This window comes from Rhinolophus ferrumequinum, chromosome 25, assembly GCF_004115265.2.
Source record: "Rhinolophus ferrumequinum isolate MPI-CBG mRhiFer1 chromosome 25, mRhiFer1_v1.p, whole genome shotgun sequence".
Lineage (NCBI taxonomy): Eukaryota > Metazoa > Chordata > Mammalia > Chiroptera > Rhinolophidae > Rhinolophus > Rhinolophus ferrumequinum.
This window is the reverse complement of record NC_046308.1, coordinates 32,699,442-32,721,728: the sequence shown is the minus strand read 5'-3', so window position 1 is coordinate 32,721,728 and position 22,287 is coordinate 32,699,442. Positions and strand designations below refer to the sequence as shown.

The 22,287-nt window shown below is 41.5% G+C and overlaps 1 protein-coding gene and 1 pseudogene across 9 annotated transcripts in view; one reads left to right on the top strand and one right to left on the bottom strand.

The window, feature by feature from the left end:
* Window positions 1-22,287, top strand: part of OPCML (opioid binding protein/cell adhesion molecule like) — a 1,259,174-nt gene that overhangs the window by 1,197,278 nt on the left and 39,609 nt on the right. The window lies entirely within an intron of this gene.
* Window positions 8,532-8,863, bottom strand: LOC117017803 (cyclin-dependent kinase 2-associated protein 1-like; annotated as a pseudogene).

Genomic DNA, 22,287 nt, shown 5'->3' with positions numbered 1-22,287 from the left:
ATTTGTCTATGTGTCTATCTATCATGAATTTATAATCGTGAGAAGATCTGTATATCTATATGACTATTTATAATGCATATTTGAATTAGTGTGGGTATCTATATGTGAGATAGAGCAGTTTCACATGAGTTTAACATTTACACACTGTATATCCTTAAGGACCTACCTCCAAATATGAGGTGTGATCAAATAATACGGTGAATGTTTAAATAAAAAAAAATTATTACGGTGAAAGACACATTGCCATTAATCTACCTCAAAATACTCCCCCTCGCTTCTAACACACTTAATCCCATCGTTCTTGCCACTTTCTGAAGCAGTTCTGGAAGTCCTCTTACGTGAGTGTCTTTAGTTGTGCTGTCGCAGTTGCCTCAATGTCCTGAATCATTTTGACTTTGGGGAAGAGCCAGAAGTCGCTCGGTGCCAGATCCGGTGAATAAGGTGGATGAGGACACACCATGTTTTTATTTGACAGAAATTTCCGACTACCAGAAGTGATGTGTAACACGGAGTGTTGTCATGATGGAGGATGATTTACGGCACACTTTAAAACACACCTTCTCTCGACCATAGTTCACACCTGAATGCACCGCACAAATTGAAACTTATCACACACTGTTACTAAGGTTCCACACGCTGCTGCCCATATTGAAGATCCCTGCCTTTCCATTGGATGGCACTAAGCAGCAGCATTCACCGTATTTTGTGATCACAACGGAAAGGATCTGTTTCACACATGACTTCTGGTAAAAGGAAATTTCTGTCAAATAAAAACATTACAGTGTGTCCTCATCCACCTTATTCACCGGATCTGGCGCCATGAAACTTCTAGCTCTTCCCCAAAGTCAAAATGACCATGAAAGGAAAATGTTTTGAATTGATTCAGGACATCAAGGCAGCCTCGACAGTGCAGCTAAAGACACTCACGAAAGAGGACTTCCAGAACAGCTTCAGAAAGTGGCAAGAATGAGGGGTACGTGTGTTCGAAGCGAGGGGGAGTATTTTGAGGGGGGTTAATGGCAAGGTGTCTTTGAATGTAATGATTTTTTTTTATTTGAACATCCACCATATGTTTTGATCACACCTCGTACAGTCACATTCTGATGGGGTTAGGGTTCGAAAATATGAATTGGGGGGAAGGGTTGCAATTCATCCCATAACAGGAGGTTAATAAATTTCTCTAATTTACTCTTTAGACATATATAACTCTAATTTCAAAATCTCTACATGTAACAGCTTCATTTCCATAAACACAGTGACCCACTTAGCGAAATGCAATAGGAAAAATAAGAGGTGCAAACCTTTCATAGCTCTGGAATTTATTCATAGCCAGCCCCAAGATCTTCTGAGCGTTCACACAGACTCCTCCAAATCCATTCTGTGTTCTTATCCCCTGGGCTCTTCTGTGACTCTGGCAGAGACCCTAAGAGTAGGTAAAGAGATGGGAATAAGAAAGCTCCAGTGGTCCAGGGCTGGCAAAATAAACCAGCAGTATGGTGAGGAGGAGCAGTGCCTCCAACCATGGTGGAGCTTCTGCAGGCAACTGCGCACTAAGACAGACTCGTGCTGGGACCCAAGGACAATGACCACTGTGCACTTAGGGCAGCACATTCCTCTTAACCAGGTGGGACACAAAGTTGAGGTGTCAGGTACAGTTATTCATTTTACCTGCAGTAACTACAATTGAGGACTTTGGAGGAGAGACCAACAGGAGCTACGTAGGTGTCCTGATACCAATAAAACCTGCTGAGGTTCAGAGTGGAGCTCCACCCTGGTGAGGAAATGAGTATAAATAGAGGATTGAGACAGAAGACCAACCATCTGAACTGAGGGAGCGAAGCCAGCGGTTACCAGCCATCTTGTGGTCACTGCAGAAGACTTTCTGGTTCTGCCCACTAGTGGGGACTGAGATTTTGAGTATACAGTCAGGCTTGATGAGGAACAATGTGGAACTGGGCCAGGTCAGAGAGTGCAGGTCTTTGCTACTGAGCATCTCTGGGGCAAGCAAGGACTGACAAGCCTGGGCCATGGGGAATCTGAGATCTGGTGGTTGTTTGACCTTGCTGCTTTCCTATATTCCCCTGGGTTTTCCCCCTCTACTTTGTGAAGAGGTTCGGTTCCTCTTAATTTGATCTCTCTTTGACCACAGATTCCAGATTCATTCTGTTGTGATGGCTTCTCACTGCAAGTTATAAACAGTATAAAAACTGGGCCAACAAATTTACTCTAGTGAGCAAAACTGCAAAGGCAGAAGGCAGCTACCTGACCCAACTGGTCTGTTTCCATCTCTAATGTTTCTGCTCCACAATCATGACCTATGAATATGATTACTGCCACACATTTGGTCTGCCTATTGGAAAATGTAGGCCAGTTGCCCCCATCCTCACCAGCACAAGCAGGCTCTTCTCCCTCTCCTGAAGTTATCTATTGTTCCCTTCTTTCCAGCTGCTTATTCTAGAGATGAGTCAGCCAGAGCATGTGCCATTTCTGGTGCTGGCACCAATGGCTCTCGCTAATTAATCAGCCTTGGGTTTCACAGAGTGCTGTTGGCATCTCCAAATAGATAGAGGGTCTGGTTTGAATCATCACCTTTTTCAGCATTTGGGCGACCTTGCAAAGTTGTTCCTTAATATAGTTCTAGATTATGAATCTTGACTTCAATTTGCTGGTACACAAGCACTTTCTCTACCATTGGGAAACTCCCTCCTGTCAAAATGCCATCTCCTTGTCAGTGCCATAGTTTTGTGCTGAACACAGGAATCCATAATCAGTTCTTCCTCAGCAGCACCGACAGGGAAGGAATTGGATTATTGACCCTGTTGGAGTTTGTTAGTGACAGAAATTTAATCTGTGTGGAGTGCCTCACTTTCCCAGTGGGGCTTTCCTCTTTAGGAGGGCCCCGAAGAAGTGGGCTCTGTGTCTGGAGTTGCCCTGGGGTTCTTTCCCATCCTTCAGTTGTGTTTTTTTTTCCCCCTTGTGTGAGCTTTCATTAATGCTTTGCATTGGCTGGGGTCCCTGCTCCTGAGAATGGCTTCGCCAAAGGTCATTCACTTGGCTGCTGCTGTTTGGTACTTCTTGTCTTTGATGGAGGAGTTGACTGATTTGACTGGGCGGTTTTCATTGCCATGCATTAAACAGCTGTCCCCTCCAACCAGATGCTTAGTCTGGTTCCCCTTCCAAACCAGTGAAGGGAGGGAGTTCTCTAGTGCAATTGAGAGAAATGATCTGAGAGGCTAAGGTTACATGAAAAGAACTCCCTGGTGTCTGGTGGCTTGGGGTAAAATCTTCTTGGGTTAACATTCAGAGCATAGAGGCAGTTTAAAAAAAAAATGAGTGTGGGACCAGTTGATTGTCTCAGTGGCCTGTTGGTTTTCTGAGACTGAGTTCTCAATGTAGCACTTTGAAGTAGTGAAACAGATGCCATGGGGACTTGCCTCCACTGCCCCATGCAGTGACAATACATGGAGTCCTAGTGCTGTGGGCTGTGAGTCCCAGTAGGTAGAGATGCTTCAGTGCAAGCCCCACTGTAAGGCATTATTCGTGCGACTGGAAGCTCACCTCCACTTGTTCCATTTATCTGAAACCCTGGCCCGGACTGCATGCTGCTGTGACCCAGTTGCCATGGAGAACTTGTATATTCTTGGCTTCCTTGCTGCTTTTACGGGCAGAATTACAGAAGAGAATGTCTTTGCTGTTAGGAAATATAAATATTACAGAGAGCTGCTCATTTCTCTCTCTATGATGATTATCACCAAGGATATGCAAGAAGAATTCATTACAGAGCATGGTCCTTTATAATGTGCCTCAGGAGTCTGTTACAGGGATGGATTGTGTCAACCCTCGGCTTCCTCCTAGCTAGATATTAACCAGAACTGTCTATACATTCAACAGATTTTTTGTAGAGTGCTTAGTATGTGCAAAGCCATAGTAATGGCTTGGGGTAAAATCTTCTTGGGTTAACATTCAGAGCATAAGAGGCAGTTTAAAAAAAAAAAAATGAGTGCGGGACCAGTTGATTGGCTCAGTGGACTGTTGGTTTGCTGAGACTGAGTTCTCAGTGCAGCACTTTGAGGTAATGAAACAGATGCCATGGGGACTTGCCTCCACTGCCCCAAGCAGTGACAATGCATGGAGTCCTAGTGCTGGGGATACAGAGACAAATAAGATACTTTCCTGCCTTCAAAACTCTTGTGTTCTAGTAAAGACCAATAGAACTTCAAACAAATAAATGGAAAAAATTAACTTGTTGCCACAGACTCCTATACCATACGCCAAAAAAACCTAAAAGAGGGAGAGGTTTTGTCAGGAAAACACCGTGGAAGAGGCATCCCTTGAACATAGTCTCAAATGTGAACTATTTGTTCACTAGAAAGAGGGACGCATTCCAGAGCTATCTTTGGCACACTAGTTTTGCTGTTGTGCTGTGCAGGTACTCCTCCTCCAAACTTTATGCCCATTTTCCAGGCAGGAAAAAGGGGAAAAGTGAAGGCAAAAGCCAAAGAAGCATATGTCACGTCAGCTTGCTCTCAAGCTTTCCTGGAATTCCTGTTCGGTGATATGACCTCCCTAGCTGCAAGATATCTTGGCTTGCTCAGTATTTTCAGCAGAGCATATGAACGTTTGGAATAAAATTGAGGTTTGGTTAGTAAGCTGTAGTAATCGGGCAGCTACCCAGATGGCCCCCAACAATCTTCAACTCCTGGCATTTGTGCCTTGTGCAGTGTTTTCCCACAATGAATAAGGCTGAGCCGTGTGACCAATAGAATACAGCGGCAGTGATGGCGTGCCTTTCAAGGCTGGGTCATATAAGGGACTGCAACTTTCACCTTGATCTCGTTTCGAGGATAATTAAGCAGTCTTTTGGAGAGACCAGATAACCAATTCCAGGCATGTGAGTGAGCCACTTTGAAGTGGATCTTCCAGCCACAGTCAAACCTTCAGATTAGTGCAGCCCCAGTTAACATTTGACTACAACTTTATGAAAGACCCTGAACCAGAAACACTAAACTGAGACACTCTCAAATTCCTCACCCAAAGAAGCCATAAGAGAAAACAAAATATTGTTGTTCTGTCAAGCCACTAAGCTTGGGTTATACAACAACAGACATCTAAATAGTAAGGAGAACAGGAGCACTAGCTAATGAGCAGGCAACCAGGAAGGTTGACCACACCAGCCAACTGGCCTCTCTACTCAGACACACTGCCTTATCCTATTACATTGATGAAGTGCTGCACCCACTATCAAAGTGTTCTCCCCTTTTTATTTCATCAAGTACGTTGCCACTCTGCTGAAACAATGTGTATCAAGGTTAGTATTGAATAATGTGGTACCGACGTCATTTATCATTTTCCAGTGTTCATTGTACTTGAAGCCGTTGACCATGACCTTCTTTTTGAATCCCTCTTCTCTTGACTTTTAGGACTCTCAGATTCTCATAGACTCCTTCTTATCTTCCCAGTAGCTCTTTTCTTCAGTTCTGTTTGAGGTTGTTTTTCTGTTATATTGCTATTTGTTGCTGTATTGGAGATCTTAGGTACTGGGACAACTTTTCTTCTCTATAGCTTTAAATCCTCTGGTTCTAAACACCAGCAATATAACGATGATTCCCAAATTCATAGAGAGAGTGCAGTACATATAATGGTTGGGAACCAAACAATCTGGTTTTCAGTTCTAGGTTTGTCACTTGATAACTGAGCAACCATGGGTAAATTACTTAATCTCGATTTCCTCATTTCTGTAAGTAAGATAATCATAGTATCTATTATCACACTTAGGAGGCACTCAAATATGAGCTTTTCCTATGACTATTACTACCGCTACTTTTACTACTGGGCATCTCTACAGGGTATTTAGTTGATATCTTAAATGTATTTAAGACTAAAACAGAATGCTTGATTTCCTGTGGACCCCAAACTGCTTCTCTCCTAGTTTGCCCTGTCCCAGTGAGTGGCACAACTATCCATCTTGTCAGCACATATAAAAAAACATAGCAATCTTCCTTAATTCCTCACCTTCCTTTGTCTAAAATAGCCAATCTAATAGGAAGCCCCGGTGTCCCTCTTACCAGAATACATCCTAAATCTATCTGTGTCTCCCTCATTCATGCAGTCACCTTCAGTCTAGCAGTAGCATTTTCTGCCTGAACTACGAAAATGCCCTCTGTCCTGGTCCCCAGACTTCCACTTTTGGACCCCTCCCCCAATAATACATTCTCAGAGTTATCATTTTAAAAACATAAATCAGATAAAATCATTTAGCTGTTCGAAACTCTGAAATGCTGTCTGAGAGCACTTAGCATAAAATTTAAACATCTCCTCTATACTTGTGCACTTAACTACCCATCTAGCCTCACCTCATGATGACTACCCCCGCCACACACACACACACACACACACACACACACACACACACAACCCTGCCCTGCGCTTTGCTTGCTTTGCTCTAGTCTCATCATCCTTTCTGGTCTTTGTCTGTCATACTTATCCCCATGCCTCAGCCTTGGCAAAGCTAGTCTCTGCCTGCCACGTTAGTACCCTGTGTCTGCACATGGTTAACCCTTTCTTGGTACTCAGGGTAAACTTCTATGATCTTTTGATCTAAAGTACCCTGTAATCCTTCTCTAATACATCATCTTGTTTCATTTTCACCATCATATATTTCATTTTAATTTTCCTAAAATTTTCCTGGCATTTTCTAATGATTTTGTTTCTAACCCGTCTACTAGACTATACATTCCATTATACATAGGCCTTACATCTCTGATTGATGTATCCCTAGCACTTAAAATAGAGTTGTTATTCAATATAAGTTTGTCTAATGAATATATGCCAATAAGACAAATGCAGTGATCTAAGAATGACTCTAGAATTCTGACTTGCTAACTGACTTGGGTAGTAGTTACTTTCAGTAAGATATAGAAGATAAGTTAATTGGACTCAAAGTAATGAATATAATTCTAGACATCTTGCGTTTGGGGTGCCTATGGGATGTCTGGATGTGACTGGTTCAGTATGTAATTAGACCCATTTTTCTGGAGTGCTGGAGAGTTTGGGGAAGGATATAGTTTTGAGATCCATCTGCACGTACTATAAATGACCTAATTCAATGTGAGACTTTCCCTTCAAATTAGTCCCCAGGAAAAGGGCGAGTTGTTTTACCTTAGGGTCCTTATAGAGCATTCCATAATCAAAGTGCTCTCTTAATTACTTATTTAGAGCAATGAAGTAATGTTTGCGTAGACACATTAACCTGAAACTACCTCAATCAATACTCCTTCGGGATACTTAGGAGGTTGCCTGAGAGAATCAGTTTTAAAAAATGAAGGTTTTAACCGTTGCTTTAAATATTTTTATTTTTTAAATATAATTATGTGTTAGATATCATTGTAAATGGACTTTTAGAAATTATTTTTAAAAAGCAACATAGTACATGGGAGTCACACAGATGTACAACACTCTGAAAAACAAAACAACCAACATTTTATGCAAACAGGTACAAGTGGTTCAGGGTTTAATTTCCATTCACGGCATCATAAGATTCAAAAGGTTAAAACGTATCTACAATATTGGAATGAAGATGCAATGCTTTGGAAAGCTGTGTTGGGTGACTCATGTCTTCCTCTGGGGACTTTTAACAGACTGACATCTCCATCAATAGGAAGAGGTACATTGACCATGGAGAAAAAAAGCAACATTTCTAAGTTAGTATATCGGTTTATATAGTATGTTATTTTAGTTTTTTAGTTAATGAAAATAAGCTTTATTGCATCAAGTAAATGCATGCAAAGATGCAAACAGGTTTAGTCATTCACTTCCAGATGTTTGAATCAACTGGAAAGGCAGAACTGAAATCTGTATACAGTCTTAGGAACAAAATTAGGTGTCCTTGTTAGGTTAGGTTAGGTTTGGTAAGTAACTCTTCTGTATTTATAACATGTGCGTTTGTTTGTTTGTTTGTTTGTTTGTTTGTTTGTTTGTTTGTTTGTTTTAATTGACTTTAAAGCACTAATAATCACGCAAATGCTTAAGCAAAAAAGAAGTTACATTAAGCTGAATCTATACTGTATGGCAAATGGGTACCAGCTACTAAGTAAAGCATGCTGTCAGTACACACTGAAAACAAAACCCTTAGAGTTGAATGAGTTTCTGAAATTAAACAACAACAACAAAAAAAACAATTTGAATAACATAAATATATTCAAAAGAGAAACATTAGTATCTTGGAGGCAAACTACAGTTTGCTGTGAGATAAGCAACTTTTATGTGCATCATTTGAGTCAATGCTTAAAAAACAAAAACAAAAACAAAAACCCTGGGTAGTTCCTGACTATTCATAATGTAAATCCTAATCAACTGCGAAATCTCTTCTCAATCAAGGCACTGTGGATTCAGAGCCTGATGAACCATGGGAGGGGCACAGGGAGGAGAAACCAAACTGTTAACCGTTTTGAAAGCAAGTGTCATCTGAACAGGGGAGATGAAACTGTAACTTCTTGAAAGAAGATGGGAAACCTTCCAAGTTAACAAGCCAGCTAGCATCTGGCTTTCCGTTCCCGTTCAGCCAAGCACTCTTGAACTAGTCCTCCGGCGTGCATGATGCCTCCTTGTTTTAGTCTCTCCACTGAGCTCTTTGCTTCCCGCGTGGGTGGGTCTGATCTCTTTCCCCAACTCTTCGATGATGGCCAGCATCTCGGCATACTTGCTTTGGGGCACCTGGCTGTTCCCAGTTGCCTGGCCCGTAGTCACTCAGCAGCTGCCTGTACTGTGAGGACGTTGCCATACTGGTGGGGGATGGGTGGACACTCCCAGCGGCCTTGAGGGAGGTGACGGGCATGTGTGCAGTCAAGTTCGCGTTGTAAGACATCCCCAGAGCCGCAGGGGCGTGAGGCCCAGCTGAGCTAGGCCTGTGCGGGGTTCGCAGCTGAGAGCGGGTCCCTGCGACAGTGCGCCAGTCAGTGTGCCGGTCCATGCGCCCCGGAGAGGTCTCGCACAGTTTTGGTTGTTGATGGCTCGCACAGCTCCAGCAGATATGACCTATTGTTGTTATTTTAAATGTGTGTATTCACTTAAGTTAAATGATTAAGTATGAGTATATAAATATTTGATTATTTCATTTACATTCCTAAAAATTGTCAAGATTCTGTGTTGATCCATCTGAAAAATGTAGGCTGGTCTTATAGTCAAGGTTGCCTTATTCTGATCTATGTATGTATACCCTAGGTGGTAGTTGAAACATCAAAAGAGTTTCACTGGGCAAGAAAAAAGGCTGAGGACAGAGCCACAGGAGTCACTAACACTAAGAGCTGGGCAAAGGAAAAAGCCTATGTGAAGAACTAACAGGAAGGAGAATTCTGAAAGTAGAACCAAGGAAAAGTAATGATGTTGGGGCCGGCCCGGTGGCTCAGGCGGTTGGAGCTACATGCTCCTAACTCCGAAGGCTGCCAGTTCGATTCCCACATGGGCCAGTGGGCTCTCAACCACAAGGCTGCCAGTTCAACTCCTCAAGTCCCGCAAGGAATGGTGGGCAGCGCACCCTGCAACTAAGGTTGAACACGGCACCTTGAGCTGAGCTGCCTCCCGGATGGCTCAGTTGTTGGTTGGAGCGCGTCCTCTCAACCACAAGGTTGCCGGTTCGACTCCCGCAGGGGATGGAGGGCTGCGCCCCCTGCAACTAGCAACGGCAACTGGACCTGGAGCTGAGCTGCACCCTCCACAACTAAGACTGAAAGGACAACAACTTGAAGCTGAGCTGCACCCTCCACAACTAAGATTGAAAGGACAACACCTTGACTTGGAAAAAAAAAAAAAAAAAGTCCTGGAAGTACACACTGTTCCCCAATAAAGTCCTGTTTCCCTTCCCCAATAAAATCTTAAAAAAAAAAAAAAAAAAGAAAAGTAATGATGTTGAAATCAAGAGAAAAGACTTGTCAAAAGTAAGGGGTGATGATGATGGTGATGATGAAGTCCATGGTGTCCTGGACCTTTCCATGGAAAGATCAAGTTAAGGCAAGGCTGAAAAAAATCCATGACATTTATATAGTAGACGACTGACCACCTTGGCCAAAGCAGTTTAAATGGGGTGATCAGGTCAGAAGCATGTTGCAAAGATGTGAAGACGAGAAGGAAGGGGAGTATAGGTAGAGGATGTACATTCTTTTTGTAATTAGTTTGACTCTGGAGGGAAGAAGAGTATGCACTCGTACTTTGGTGAAAGGAGGATTTGCCATGTATGGAGTTGATTTGAATGAGAGGAAAGTATTGGGCGTCTATACAGGTTGAATAAAATGAGCCAGAAGAAAATACTAAAGACGATTGACTGAATGAGCGAGGTCCAAGCCAAGACAGACGGAGAGGCCACAGGGGGGGGATTCGTTTTGTCCAGATGCAGGTGTGCTTTGTTCTTTGGAGCAATAGTAAATGAGATTATGTAAAAATAATATAGGTTTGTGAGTGCGGAGGTCAGAAAGTAGAGGGATCCCACTTGGCTCCTGGCACTTATTTACTCAATTTTGGCACATGCTTCAAAACCAAATACTTTGTTCTGAAGTTGTCAGCACTCCTGCCTTTAGAAGCAGGTCTAACAATGGGTGCAAGAGCCTGAACTTTGAGTTTAGAATCCTTGATTCTCATTTAGTTGCACAGAATATTATTAAGATTTTAGAGAGGTCATGATCTCCACAATTTTTGTAGGACTTGGCTCCCTTTCCACCTGACCCAGAAACCCCTTTCTCACAGTGTTGCCTGGGGGAGAGGGAGGAGAAAGTTCATCTCCCCACTCGTTATTCTCTGATGATCATACTCTCCATGGCTTTCTGGGGGCTTCCATGTGTCAGCCTATTAAAGAAGAGAATTAAACTACAACTTTAAATTTACTTCCGACTCTAGCATTTTATGTATATGTAAACACTTAACTCATATGATGCCTTTAAATAATAAAACAAGGTGGAATATAATTAAGGGGCAAAGGAGTTGTACAGACAATTTGTGCTGTGAGGAAGTCTTTTTAAGTTGACTAATGTGACATTGTTCTCAAGGAAAAGAAAACTTCAGCATTTTATTTTCAGAATCACCCTGATCCAAAGTAGGTCATGGGGATCTTAAGGGGGGAGGCTTGAAAAGGTCCCAGAGCACCTCTAAGTTAATATAAATTCTTGATTTTTTTTTTTTTTAATCCCACTGAAGGCAGAGAAAAGGCCAAAGCAACATGGCTGTGGCTGAGATCAACTTTGCTTCTGTCTGAGGCACCATTTCTGCCTGCAGAACAATGAGCCTTCAGGCCAGTGGACCAGTCTGTTATCAGCCCACAGCAGGCTGAGAAATCATCTCCAACTAGCAACAATAGGTGCCATATCTCAGGCCAGGTAATGAGCAGCCTTTAAACTGCATCAGCTCTCATTTTATTATCCTTTAGTTTTATCCTTCTCAGCCTAGAATAGTCTTATCTTTCCTCTTTTTGTTGCTCTCTGGAGCCCCCTCCCCCTCCACAAAGTAAAAGAGATTAGGTGACCTTTTCCTTTCCTTCCTTTTTCCAATTTGAAGCCACAACATTATAATAAGCTTCTATAAAAACACACATATGTACATACACAATTAAAATTGCCTGCCTCTGTTTATTTTGTTCAATATCTGATCCAAAATCACCAAATGCATATCTGCTGCATATCAATGACAGAGACTCCACCTGCCAGGCCTGGGTCAGCATCTCTGAGCAGGGAACGGAGGAATCGACATCTAGGCAAACACCAGAGATCCTCTGTTTGAGGCACTTCCTACAAGAGCTTTTATACCTGCTCAGAGACACCTAGTGTGAAATAAGATGCCTGGCCAAGGCCAAATCTTTCCACACTGCTGACTCAGTTCAAACAATGCTTGGTCCTTTCAATTTATTCCATTTAAAAGCATTTCTTATTCGAACAGGAGTCCACCAGACTTGATAAAAGTTTTATTTTCTCATGTAGAGTGACTTGGGCTTCCTCTTATGATTTATCCCTCTGCTGTTGTCGTCTATTTATGAAGCATTCTGTATGAGTCTGAAGGGAAGGAGGCCTAGATGGAAAGGGAAGTTGACATACTTGAGGTAATTAAAATTTATCTATCTCTCCAGATGAGTGTCCATTGGTGGAGGCCACGTCAGATTCTTAATTCACAAGAAAGAAAAAGATAGGATTGTGAAACAGTGACTTGGGTATGTGAAATTAGTTACAATCAACCTTACTTTTTATTTTTATAGACATGAATAGATTAGTGGTGATAAACCAAAAATTTTGTTTTATTTAAAAGAAGTGTTTGGAAAAACACTTGAGTTTGGAAATGACTTCTTAATTAAGACTCAAAATGCAAAAGTTATTAAAAAAAAGAAAAGATTGATAGATTTGGCAATGTTAAAACCTATTACAATGAAAGAGAGGTTCATAAATGAAATAAAAAAGATAAATAGCAATTAGAAGATAATATCCTCAATATCTATAATAAAAAACGAATCATATACAAAATTCTTATTAATCTAATTTAAAAAGACAATCTAAGAGAAAAAAATGGGTAAATAGGAAATACATGGTAGAACAATGTAAACAGATAATAAATATAAAAAGATGATTTGCTTCACTAGAAATCAAGTCATTACCAATTATGACAAGGAGATATTTTAAAGCAATGGAATTGGCAAAATTTAAGGAGATAACATTTGATTTTGGTGAGGACTACGGTGGCAGGCATCCTTACAAAGCACAGGTGACCATGAAAAGTTGTTAGCTCAAAATAGGCCAATTTGCAGCATTGATCAAATTTTGAGCATTTCTAAGAACCTTTTCTAAAGAAATTTTTGCAATATGATCAAATAGAGCTGTAGAGATCTGTTCGTGGCAATGTACTTAATTATTCATGGCAATGTACTTAATTGAGACAAATTAGAAACAACCTAAATGCTCATTAAGAGGGGACCATTTAAAGAAATGATGCTATATTTTTTTATGCAGCCAATAAAAAGAATAAGGAACAGGACATTTAATTTACCAAGTCTGAGGAAATTTCACTGATATTTTTATTATAATTGACTAAAATTATAAGTCCATTAAAAGTAGATATTTTTTTAAAAATTCAGTCTCCTATCTAAGATTATGGTATATAAACTTTATTAAAATTTTCTCTTGTCTCTTGGTAAAATGTTATAGTCTTCTGGCGTGGGAGGCATATAGAAGTCTTACCCTTTTGTAAGTTATTTCTAGGTGTTTAACTTTATTCATTGCAATTGTGAAAAAAATATTTTTTATCTTTACCTTTACTGTTATTAATGGCATTATTTAAGAAAGTTACTATTTTTTGTATTTACTTTGTCTTCAACAATATTAATAAATTTTCTTATTAGTTAAAAAAAGAAAAAAGAAATACAGACATGGGAAGGTATGTTGTGAAAAAGTAACAGGCTAACAAGTGTATTATTATCCTGTTAACATAAAATAAAAAGACTAATGTGTGTATCTACATGCTTCTGTATGTGTAACTGCACAGAAAATGTAATATTAAGTTGTACCACAAATTGTGAACCATGCTTTCCTCTGGGGAGGAAGTAGTTGTGCACCCTTCTTCACTGTTTGAATCTTTTACCAATGGATCTACTCATCTATTAACTGTACAAGAGGGAATAAAGAAAAAAACATAGGTCCCCATATACAGTTAATTTATTATTTTAGAGGAATTTACTCTGTATAGAGTTAATTTGGAAAGACCTGAGAAAGCATCCTTGATTTGTTTATTTTCCCAGGAAAAAACGTTAGGTAAGCAAAGAGCCATCAAATCAAGAAATAAGTAATGAAAATAGAGTTATCTGACTAAGGGAAAAATCTATTTATTCATTCATTAATTTAACAATTAAGTGTAGAGCAACCTTCTGAGCCCTGGAGATACAGTAACCAAGAAAGCAAAGTTCTTGCCCTCATAGAGCTTAAATTCTAGTGGCCCAGGGGAGGCAGGGGGCTAGGGTGGGCATCAGGCAATAAACAAGTGCATACATAATGTCAGATGGTGTAGAGCCCTCCGATAAAAACATAGGCAAGCTAAGGAGGCTGAGTGTCCCATGGTAGGGATTTGTGATTTCATGTGAGGAGGTCAGCAAAGGCCCCACTTCTGAGCAGAGACCTGAAGGAGGAAGCAAGCACCTTCTGGAAGAAAACCTTTCCAGACAACAGCAAGTGCAGAGGCCTTGAAAGGGGTACCTTCTCCATGTGTTGGAAATGCAAAGTAGGATAGAGTGGTAGGAGTTCAGGGAAATGAGAGGGAGACTGGGAAAATAATGAAATGCATTTTGTTTATGTGCTGAATGATTTACATAAATTACATAAATTATTTAATCTTCGAAACTCCAGGGAGTTGATAATAATATTTCCATGTTCAGGATGAAGAAACTGAATCTCAAAGCAGTTAAGAAACTTGCCCAAGGCTACATGGCTTTTAGTGGCAGAGCTATATTTGAATCTAGCTCTCTTTGAATTTGGGAAATATGCCCGGTTCTAGAACAATAGGACCCAAGCCTATCCGCATTTCAGAGACTGTGGAATCAGAATCCACAGGAGAGGGGCCCAATAATCTGTATTTTTAGAAATTTACTTAAATTATATAGATGATTGATCAGTCAAGTTTAGGAGCTAAGTGTCTAGTCTAAGCTTGCTCTTTGCAGATGGGAAATGGACATCCTCAAAGGTTGAATGGTTCAGGAGCTATTCCACCGTGTGGCAGAATAGGGCATCCAAGCAGATGCCCTGACCCTCAAAGCTTTTTCAGACGTTGAAGTTCAGTAGAGAAGCCCTTCTCAAAGGGTCTGGTTAAACCCCAGAGGCTGTGCAGCATACCTGGGGTGGGCTCTGCGATTCTGCAGTTTTAGCCAGCTCCGTAAGGGTGCCAGTGCTGCTGGTCAGAGACTACACTCTAAGTAGCAAGAATGTAGAGTTTCCTGAAGAGTTTGTTAGAGCTGCCTGGGCTTCAAGCCTAGGCTTAGAGATTGAAAACTAAGTGCTTTCATTTAAGCATGTGACAATGACCCTAAAATACAAGTTTTGTGCCCAGTGGTAGAAAATGGTGTTTGTGTGTGTGATAATGTTGCGAAAAGAGATGCAGGTGGTGAAGGGGACAAAATGGGTGGGGAAGGAAATGAACTGATGCAGGTTCATCCCCAAAGCTCAACTCCTAGAATATATTTACACGGAAATTGTAAGGAGAAATTTGAGGCAATTATGAAGGTAACTCAAGTCAAACATCCCAAAGTTCTTGCTTCATTGAGCTGGATAAGTGGATATTTTTTTAACTTGATTAATCCAGAAAATTGACATGATGATAGGGGAAGTTATTTAATTATTTCCTGCACTAGCCCCATTGGACAGACATTGCAGCAGCATGTGTGGAGAATGCCCCTGGTCTTGTTGAACCTGGGGCCTCTTTGCCGGAGGTCTGGGCATTTTGCCAACTTCCCTACCCCAGTTCTTCCCGTAGTGCCATAATCAGGGACAATTCTAGCTGCAAACTTGAGCACTGTTTTCCAGCAAAACCTAACTGTCACGGCCTGATCACTGACCACATTCTCTCTGTGGAAATTCATTTTACTGCCATGAATTACATGTTGGCATACGAGATGGGTCAGGGAGATTAAGATATATTATCTTGATTGTTGAATGCCCATTCTTTCTTTCCCTTCCAGAGAGATTAGGATGCAATGCACTTTAAGTTGTGTTCTTGTGAGTGTCATGGCAGAAGAACCTGCTCTCAGGGCCCCTAACGAGGAGGCTTTGGCCAGGAAGCAAAACTGACTGCATTATTTAAATGTTATAAATCATCGTCTCTTCTCCAGTGCCACTGGCTCCTGGCTCAGGAAGAATGATGGGCAGAGATCACCTTCAACCCCGAACGCCCAGCTTCCCTGGGCTCTCCTGGGTGGGGCTCAAATTCCCAGATAGGCTGAGGTTTTTGATTTCACAGCTGGTTTAGGACAGTCTGCTAGGCAGCTTTAGGAGAGGGGGTGTGGGAGTGGCACACTTATGGGACCAGAGATCTGACTCACTGTTTCTCCTTTGGTTCACTTAGTGTCCTGGTGTACGCCATTAATCTCCCTCAGCCCTGTTGCCCATCTATAAAATAGGATAAGTAATCCTACCTAATTTCATGGGCTTTTATTTAATTACTGAGATGCTTTGTTTATCCATCATCTGAAAGGAGCTAATCACATCTCAATAAAGCCCCAAAGCAATTTTTAAAATTTCAATAATTGCTATGGAAATTTTTCTAAGGGATTCTTTCTAAGAGAAAGCTTTCTCTTCCTTCCCTTCTTAAGCATGGTATATTTGATATTTTTAACCTTGTTTTAATGACTCAAGGGCATTATGCGAACAGTGCTTATTGAACGGTGCTGAGTTTCGGTGAGACTCTATGGAACTATTGAAGGGCATGGTTATTTGCTCCGGTGAAATACAGCCCCCAGTTGCTATGCTTTTGAGTTCCTGTGTCTACTTTTTATAGTTTTTCCTTATTCTTCCTGATGTCAGGATACCGTTCATCAAATTTTGCTGCTGAAATTTTTATTTATCTTTAGTCCACATCCGTCTTCTTCCCAAAGTCCCTGCCTGCTCTACCTCAGCACATCTCAGTTTCTGTATTGGCAATGGTTCCCAAAGTGTGATTCATTGATCCTAGGATTCATGGACCCCCAAGACCCTTTCAGGGGGTCTGTGAGGTCAACACTATTTTCACAGTGAGACATAGGAAGACATAATTTGCTGTTTCCAATATGCTGTCAAAAGTTTGAAAAATGCTGCATTATCAGAATCTACCAACTCTTACCCCTTATCCAGATGTATTCCGCTTAACAACATTGTGGTCAAGGACAGACTACATATACATGGATGGTACCAATGGAGCTGAAAACTCCCCTTCACCTAGTGATGTCAGAGCCATCGTCACGTCTTAGCACAATGCATTACTCACGTGTTTGTGGTGATGCTGGTGTAAACAAACCGACTGCCAGTCGTATAAAAGTAGAGGCTGTACGATTATGTACAGTACGTAATACTTGATAATGACAATAAATGACTATGTCACTGGCTTATGTATTTACTATCTATACCTTTATTGTTGGAGTGTACTCTTTCCCTTTATGAGAAAAGAGTTGCTGTAAAGCAGTATGCTTAATACAATGCCAGCAGCAGTTTCATACATCTCATGTTTACCACCTCTCTTGATTGTATCATTTTCTCTTGTGCTTGATTTAATCTCAGGTTCTTTTGTACAGTAACCTGCTGCACAGGCTTGTAGCCTAGGAGCAATAGTCTGTACCATACAGCCTAGGTGTGCAGAAGGCTCTCCCATCTAGGTGTGTGTGATTGCACTCTATGATGTTCACACACAGATGAAGTTGCCTAACAATGCATTTCTAAGAACATCTCTATGGTTAAGGGGCACGTGACTACATCATTGCTGCCTCAGAGCCTCACCACAATAACGCAAGGCAAGCTGATAAGGAATTACCCTTAGAACCTTGTTGCAGGAGAAACTGAAGCATAATTAAATCAGATTAGAATTCTAGATTAGAAGTCACATTTCCTAGCGCCCGGTAAGGGTGTATAATACTATAGTTAGCCCTGGGAATGGGATGTACAAAAATTTATGCAACTTTTGTCTGATCTGAGTGTAAGTCAGGTCTGCGTGGGCTCCGGAGGTGCTCTCTACTGACTTGCATGGTCTTTGACACATAGATTGTATGTCATCTATCTTTGTTCTATTGAAATACCCCTTTCTACTCAATACCACCAACCCCATATCCTCAGGTATCATTTCCTCCCTCCCTTTAGGCCTCTGCTTAAATATGACCTTACCAGAGAGGCTTCTTCTGACCACCCAGGATAGAAGAGCACTTTTCCCATTGCTCTCCACCCTCCCAATCTAATTTGTTTGTTTTCCCTGACCAGCTCTTCTCACTCGAAACACTTAAGTGACCACCCTGTTTCCTGAGTGTCCCATGTTTGCAGCTGTGCCTAGCACTAAGAAGGGGGTCAGTATTTGTTGAACGAAAGAATGAATGTCTGGAGATATTTAGGATGTTTTTTGGAATCTGAGTTCTTGTCAGATAAGTACTCTCCGAGAGAAGTTCTAGATAACATTATACTGTCTGTTACACATGTGTCACCACACTCGTTCCTCTGAGCAACAATAGCAGTGATTGTCCTTCCTGCTCTGCATGGGGTAAGAGCTCTATTACTTCCTAACTGACCCTGGTCATGTACCCATTCTAAGCCTCAGTTTCTTAAATTACTGCAAGAGTGTTTTGGGGTGCTTTCTTTAGTAAGCAGTCTCTGAAACTGATGTCAGTTTTATTGGGAGTTCTCTTGGAAACAACAGCCCTATGAGGGTGAGTAAACTTGTCAGGGGGCTGAAGAAGTTGAACTGAACAGTAGCTGTAACAGAAGCCTGGGTCCATCCCACAGGGCACTCTGGTGCTGAGATGGCCTTTGGAGTTGTCCCTGCTCACGGAGGGAGCTCAGCCTCTGCAGTAACAAGTCACTGAATGCATGCCACCTTGGGATGGGGCACGTCGTTGGGCAGGGCTGTCACCACCCCAACTCCCTGGGGGGACTCAGCAGACAGCACTCCAGACAGCTGGAGAGATGAGTGTTTCAGTCCAGAGGAGGGAGTCTGGGTGGGCCTGCCACGGCCTGCACCAGGGAATGTAGAACAAGGAAATTCACGGCAAGTGCTTGTCCACAGTAGTTACTTGACACATTTTAGTTATTATTATTGTTCTGACAATTTCTTCACAGTCCTTATTACTGTCTGATGTTATGTTTGTTATTTATTTGTTATCTCTTTACTAACTATTACTCCACTAGAAGACAGGGATTTTATATCATTTGTGGCGGTATTGTCAGTAATTAATCAGTCCCTGGCACATAGTAGGCACTCAATAAATACCTTCTGAAGGAATGACTCCTTTTAAGTCATTCGTAAAATCATTTTAAATGATTTATAAAATGATTCATTCCATTTGTGTGTGTGTGTGTGTGTGTGTGTGTGTGTGTGTGTACAGAGTTACTCAACAACTGTAGTGCAAGATTATTAATATCAGGATTGTGTCTTACACCTCTTGTTATGATCTTCGTTCCCTGTCAGAAGTGACCATTCCTTTGGATGGTATTCAAGGCCTTTCCAAGCTGGGCCAGCCCTCTCCCAGTCTCATCTCTGCTCCTGTGCTTTTCAGAGCAGTCTGACTCCCTTCTGTCTCTGCAACGTGAGCAGGAAACCATTTCTGCCCAGAATGCTGTTCCTGAACTTCTTGGCTGTGCTATTTCCTCTTCATTCTCTAGGTCTTAGCTCCAATCTCATGGGAACCCTGCACACCAATCTGGTTCTGTGCCTCCTGTCTGCTCCCACGCACCCTCAGTTTCCCCCTGGAGGCACTTATAACACTCCTTGTTTTAATCATCTTCATGACCCTAAGATGCCAACTAGAATTGTTTTATATGTCAATATTTCTGCTGCCTCACACATGCATTGGTGGGCTAATGATTGTGATTAATATGCTCTTATATAACCATATATAACTTATAAAAATTCGTTTTATAAAAAGTATTATTTAAATCTTTAACTGGACTATGTTGAACAATACAGAAATAATACCATAGATTCATTTGATAACTTTCCTCTGACAAGTTCAAAGCGCTTTACATGCTCACTATTGTTCTATCTTCCACATTTGATGACTTGGGTGAATTATGTTGCTTTGTGATGGAAGTAAGTGGGGTCTCCACCCTTACCACCCTCTACATGCAACACGGGTAGAATCATTTATCATTTGTTGAATAAATGGATGAATAATGTGCTGATGGTCTAACTGGGAAGACATAAAGTCCTTCCAGCTACAGTTTCTATTGCTACTGACAACAACGCTCTTGAAAATGAGCAAGATGCATCATGAGGATATTAGACTACACACACATAATTTTCTTATAATTAAAGTACAGAAACCCCTAAACTAATTGACTAAAAATAAATTTAAAAATTTTCAGCCTAATATGAGCTCTCCTTCCTTAAGACACCTTTAGCAATTATTAGAATTCTAATTGTTGAATTCACATAGCTTTGGACTTTTGTTCTGACCTGCTACTTGAATCTTTCATTGTTATTTAATATCATATATGTTTACGTATTGTTTCATTTTATTGCACTGTGTTCTGCTTAACAATGGAAACCTGTTTACTTCTAACTGCAATTCATAAAACGCATAGGAGTTCCTCTGAATCTCTAGGTGCCTCTGTGAGCAATAGAGAAAGAGGGAGGGAACAAGGGAAAGAGAGGGAAAGGATGGCTATCAGAATGAGCCCTGGACTACAATCCTGGGTTCCTACACACCCCCAACCCCAAAAAAGCAGCTCAGTTTTTATAACTTGGTGAATTTTCAGTGTGAAATTTCATTAGCAGAGTGGATTCTGCCACTTAAAAACAGGTTTGATAGTCACTAATCACTAACATATCTGATTTGTTATATCATCTGATGTTGGTTCTTTCCCCACTAAAATGTAAGCCTCATGAGGGCAGGGTTTCTTGTGAGTATCGTAAGTGATAGTTCATATATAGGATACATGAATTAATTAATTTGACAAAGAAGCTGTTACACAAAGATGGTTTTTATTAATATCTGATTGGCTTAAGATATTGAAACACAAGAGAACTTCTTTTGAGTTTGGGATTATTTAAATTTAGGGAGACCACATAATGTAATGTTTACACTGAGAGCCTTTGGAAAGTGAAAATTATGATATTCATAGTTACAACAGGTCAACAGATGTAAATGACGACTGCCTCTGGCAGAACGGGACAAGAGTTTGCCCTTTTGAGTGACAGACATCTCAAGGGGATCTTGTACGAGGGCAAATTTTAAATTTCCCTTTTGTCAGAATTTTAGCTCTTTTCTTCTTTTTTTTTTCTCCCCATACTAAAAGTGGTTATTACTTGCAGGAAACAATCCAGCTTTAGTCTTGTTACAGATTACTCACTTCTCCCAATGTTTGGGTGTTTAAAGATCAGGGCCACAACCAGAGAGTAAAGGTTCCTTAGAAGCCTGAATAGGATATCCTATCAACGGGGCTGGGTGCCTGGCTCTCTGATGCCGAAATGAATGTGCTTTCCCTCTAGCAGAGAGAGTAGCTCTTCAATGCTGCTTCTGCTACTGTTCCCCTCCCAAGCCCTTGATAGAGTACTGTCCATGAGAGTGCTACAAGCTATTCTAAGGGCCGTGCCAAAGATGAGAAGCATATAGAGTTGGGGGTCAACCACCCTAACTAACAAGACCTTTCCTCTGGGAATGAGGTGGCTCTGAGTTGGCGCACCACCTGCGATAGCCCATAGGTTATCTCGTTCCCCGGGACACTCCCGCCTCACTTCCCAGCATTGATGAGTGTGTGATAGAGTATGTGCTCGTCTGCAGTTAAAAGGGACGTTCTGGTCCTGCCCTGGATTTAAGCCCTTTACGATAAAGTACAAATGAGATGAGCGAGCCCTGTTAAACTCCTTTTCAAAGCTGGTATTAGGAGCATAGGATTTCGATTAGGCCATTTAAGAATGCCATTGTGATGTTTTAGGAGAGGGCTTTGACCTGCAATATACCCCTGTTTATGTGATATATTCTGTTATAATGGTGTTACACTCCGTTCATAAAATAACAAATACCTCACAGGAAGAGGGTGAATCAGATGGTATACTGGCACTTCCCCGGACATGTTGATTCTGTCCTGGGTCAGTACGTCATCAGTAGACTCTACTGGAAAAAAATAAATTGACATTTAGACGGAAAATCACATTGTTTCTAGGTAGTACGCATACTGACTGTGTGCAGATACTGTATGTCCCTGCAGTCGTGCAGCAATTTATGTGCTGGGGTGGATCCCCCACAATTTAGTCCACCTCGCTTCCCATAGAGCAGCTTGATTGGATGTGAAAGTAGCCCCCTTCTCCTCTCTGCAATAGGCCCCATAGAATTGGCTTCACAAAACCACAGACCCCATTTCATTTAGGGTGGGGGAGGCACTGCCAACACATCCCCAAAGGCCCTGGGTGCTGCTGGCTCCCTCCTATCTGCGCTCTGTCCTCACAGAGTCCCTCCGAGGGGCTGTCACTGTGAGCAGCTAGTGGCAGAGGCAGTGGAGCGTTCCCACCATGGAGGGGCCGCTCTGCAGGAGGACGAGGTGCATTGTGGCTACCGATTAGCTATCAGGCCAGTGAAGCCTGACCTTGAAAAGCTGGCCTCTGGCTCACTGA